This window comes from Diabrotica virgifera, chromosome 3 (assembly GCF_917563875.1).
Source record: "Diabrotica virgifera virgifera chromosome 3, PGI_DIABVI_V3a".
NCBI classification, from domain to species: domain Eukaryota; kingdom Metazoa; phylum Arthropoda; class Insecta; order Coleoptera; family Chrysomelidae; genus Diabrotica; species Diabrotica virgifera.
In genome coordinates, this window is record NC_065445.1 from 39,365,501 (window position 1) to 39,370,514 (window position 5,014).

The following is a 5,014-nucleotide window of genomic DNA, read 5'->3' on the forward strand; positions in this document are numbered from 1 at the left end:
GCACATTTCGTATTAATACATAACGTTTATTTTAATTTTATTTTTTTAAATTGGCATACAAAGCATAACATAAATGAATAGAAATGCCACTAATGTTCTATTTGAATACGGTACATACATAGGTTAAAATGTTATATTCACTAATTAAATAATCTTGGTTTACAAATTTGGCTAAAACCCCAAAACACCTCAAGCAACAATTTTTATATTTCTAGACAAATTTCTAAAAAGAAAATGTACAGAAATATTTCTATATTTATAGAAGCCCTTGGGATGTGGGTTTTTCGAATGATGCTGAAGATCTCTTGTACAGAGCATGTGACCAAAAACGAGATCGAGATGCTGAGAAGAATGGGGACTGAGAGAAAACTCCTAAATATTGTAAAAAACAGAAAAACGAGTTATCTAGGGCATATTTACAGAGGAGAAAGATATAACTTTTTACGACTCATAATGGAAGGGAAAGTGGAAGGAAGAAGAGGTCCAGGAAGAAAAAAATGCTCCTGGCTGAAGAACGTAAGAGACTGAACAGGCATGGACACACATTCGATACTAAGAATTTCTCAAGATAGAGAGCAATTTGCTGTAGTTATAGCCAACCTTCAGTAATGGAGAAGGCACCTTAAGAAGAAGATAGAAAATATTCTATGTATAATTCAAAATGTTAGCAAATAGCAGTTATTTGTAAAATTATTATTATTGCTAAAATTATTATATTATAAATTAGTATTGCAGTTAATTGTTAAAATTAAACATCATTTGTTTCATTCAAAGGGAAAAGTACAGACGACAACAAAAGACTAAAAAAAGCCGAGTTGAAAAGACATCATATGAAGGGTACAGGTCCATAAAGAGCTAAGTCACCAAATGTTTATTTCGTACAAAACAAAGTTTAAAGTTTAAAACCAGTTATTGATAAATTATTGATGGTTATCATGAACTCTGTTGATTAGATCAGTTACTTGGGTAATTAATGAGACACACACAAGAAATTAAACGTATATTGATATTATTAAACATGGTACATAAGCCTTAAATGGCCAAACCACCAAACATTTTTGGCCTAAAGGGGCTAAGTCCAAAAAACAATTTAAAATGACGAACAGACAGAAGTTATTAATACAAAAAATTCTAATTCTTAAGGAGGTTATCAAAAAATTGCTTTGCTTCGTCACCACAGAATCGTTTTAGATCTTGTAGACATTTAAATTTTTTAGCTGAGATTGGTATCAAGCCTAAAAATAATGTTGTTTAATAATAGTATTTCAAGACATATTTTTTTTTATACCTGAATAAGAATAAGGAGGAAGTTCGAATTCATTTTGTAGTAGCACAGGTCCCTTTCGCTTACTTTCTTTTTCCTTCAGTATTGCAGACTCCCATGCTCCATTATAGGACTTCCGGTAATATATTAGTCTACGATGTTCTTGACTTATTTCCAATTCTCTAATTGGGCGGGAACTGAACGGACATTTCTTCAAATAATTTGTTTTAGTAGTAAAAAATTTCGTCCATGATCGAAAGTAGGATTGATCTACTTCCACAACGTCAAATGGCGATGGTTTTGCACGAGCACTTCTGAAAATTTCAACCCAATCGGAAGGAATCTCAGCTCGTTGTTTGGAGTTTATTAAGCCCATATTTTTATCCGGTTCCATGTAGGAATGTCCACGAATAGGGAAAGTAACTTTAACATAATCAAGTCTACGTGTATTGTGGACAATATAATGCAAAAAACGAAACATGGTGTAATTTTTATTCTGCCCCCCGCAGGAGTCGCAGAATATTTCAAGCGATCTTACTTGTACATCGAGAAAATTCCATAGAAAGTCATTCAGCATTGAGCATACATCGTCGCTTCCCTTTTTACCAAGTGTTTCCGGGTAAATGTAAAACACCCTTTTTGCTGTAGATAGAATATGGACATTAAAGGCATAGACGTTCAGCTGGCTCTTATAGTAAACATCGTTTGTTGTTATGTTTGGGACACTAAGATTTTTTCCAAAATCGAGACAAATAGCTTCGTGAGTCACAGAGGTTCGACTTCTTTTCTTCGCAGCCCTTTTTCTACTGTAAAATGTCTCAGCCTTTCTTTTGTGTACATCATTTTGTATTGTAAGCTGGCGTATTTCCTTTTGCAAGCGTTCAATTTGAGCAAGATCGGAACTTTTTAAAATATCAGACTGAAGAGATTTTATTTTTATAAGAAACTCATCACAGGAACTACATGTATCGGTTCTGGGGTATCCAAAGGCTATGTTGAATTTTGTATTAAAGACTGTTCTGTACGACTCGTAGGATATTTTTATAGATGGGTTCAACTCGCAAAACATTTTGAACATCTTTTTTATGTTTAAGTCTTCAGGTAAGTATAATTTTTTACTATCATTCACACTGTAGTGGCTTTTCCGGCCTTTAAATGACTTTATATGTTCGTATATTGCTGCAAGAACATGGGATTCCAATTTTTTAGGATGGTTTTTATTTTCTCCCCTTTTATCTTTAGGAGCGACTCCAGTCATTTTTAGTGATTTTTGTAGTATCTCTAATTTTTTTTTCTTTATTCCATGGATAGACATAAAAGCTTGTCTACAAATATTTATTTCTTTTAAGCTATTATCAGTGCAAAAACGTACCCTGTAATTATATGTAGCACTTCTCAAATTTGCTTCATCTTCATCTTTCCTAGGCCTTCTTCGGCGAATAGGAAGTACCGTAATCAATCCACATAAGTATGAGTTCTGCTCATTAATAGAAGTCATTGTGTTGAAATTCTTCAGTATAGTTTTTCTTGCTTCTTCAGGCACATTTTGAAAACACTGTTTACGACAATTACAGGTTGCACCTACCTCGTGACTCTGCAGTCTAATTTTTTCATGACATCTCTCATTCTGCCGTGCTTTTTCCTCTTTTTTTATTCATTCTGTCTAGGCACTACTTCAGTCTCGTTTCCACTACTATTGTTTTCTGTATTCATTGTTATTTACTTTTAAATCACTTGGAAAACAATGAAAACACTAAAAACACTTACTACACAGACGAACCTAACTCTAAACTGCACGTGTCTATTGGCTGTTTACATGGACTTTACCCTTTTAGGACCTGTTTTATGAGGACTTGCCCCCTATTGGCGGTGTATGCGTAATTTACGAATTAGTATTTCACAGGTACTGAGCGCTTTTAGGACATGTATAAGCAACTGGCCACTTCTACGTTAAAATTGCTACAAGATGGCACCACTAGCTCTATTTTACTAAAATTGCGACTTGCCCCCTTTTGGACCTGTACCCTTCATATGTAAGAGAACAAGCAAAATAATATGAACTGTACTAGTAATAGGCTACGGTACTGAAAAATAAAAATATTAGGAATACAAAATAAACTTCTAGATCGTTTAATTTTCACATTATTCTCTTATACTATAATGTTCTTCATTTGGATATAGTTGGATTAGTGATTAATATTAACACTCACTCCATACTCATAATAAATCTCATATCTAAACTCAAACACTCACTTTTCTAGCTTTATGGCTGCAAAATCTTTAATCAAATCGTTTAAGTCTAAGGCTTAAAAAAGCTCAGCATTTGAAACAAAACTAGCCGAACTAGACAATCTAGAATCTTCGTCATAAGTCGAGTTCCTCAAGTAGTTTTTTATTCTTTTCAACATGCTGAATGACCTTTCTCCAGATGCATTATATGACATTATGCATAGTAGAATGAGAATGCACAAAGCCGTGTCCATATTCTGAAATAATGTTGTTAACTGTTTTTCATGAATGAGTTTCAGATACTCTAAAAGTGTATTTCTCGGAGGCTTGGTAAACTTGTTATCATGAGGTTCTCTTTTTTTCATCAAATATACCTTCAACAAAGCCTTTGAACTGTGCACACTCTTCTCCAAAGTCACCATCTAGGTCGATTAGATACTTTTGAGCCAAAATAGAAACATTTCGCCTGATTTCTTCATTGAAAATTGACGATAAGTTGTTTAAAAATCCAAATTACAATTACAAAAACCTGTCAATTGCAACATTGAATATATTAATCTTCAAGTCTTCTTTGCCATTAAAGTGGGGTTCAGTGGGTTCATCTTCTTTGTCTTCGCCAAGGAGACCTTTTCTTTTAGGGCGTTTTTTTATTTCAAGAATATAGGTTTCATTTTTAGACAACTCTTTTCTTCTTTTTTCATAGGAATCAAAGTTGTCTCTCAGACTCAATGCGTACTCCTTTAGAGATTTGTATGTTGAAACTCACCTTCAAGTCTATAGCAGTTTTTTCAAATGTTTTGCCTTGTCAAAATGTTGTAAAATATCGTACCACGTGTTTGTAGAATAGCATTCTCTTATTTGAAAAATTGTTTACTAATTTCAATTCAATAAGTAAGCATTTTTTACCAAGCAAGTAAACGCAGCGTTTACAAAACGCTGCGGCCCCCTTTTGCTAGCGGCCCTAGGCCGAGGCCTAGTCGGCCTAGTGGTAAATCCGGCACTGCGTACAAGGAATCGCCAATTTTAATAATTAATGATCAATACTTTCAATTGAAAATTAAGAGTTTTGTAATAACAAAACTGTACCGCACTAGAGCGACACCTTGCGGGTGTCGGACTCGACGATCGCGCCCTCTTTTTTGTCCGACAAAAATATTTTATTTTATTCTAACTCATAATCTTTTGATTAAAATTAAAAATTATAGTTTTACAATCACAAAAAGTAACCCCGCTAGAGTTACAGGTTTATGCGTGGGGTGTGCTGAAACGCGTCCAACCTGCACTCTGAAATTTTTCAGAAAGTGGTACACTCGCTAAAACGAAGCAATTAAAACCATTTTTAAGACTTTTGTAATCATTTTTGAAAAAGGACGATGTACTGTGGACTAGTATTACATAACTTACACCTGCGCCTCTATTAATACAATAGTTTCAAATACTTCTGCATGATGCCATGAAAGATTTATCCACGTAAGTAATCACAAATGAGTTTTTAGTACTAAAATAAGAAATAGTCTACAC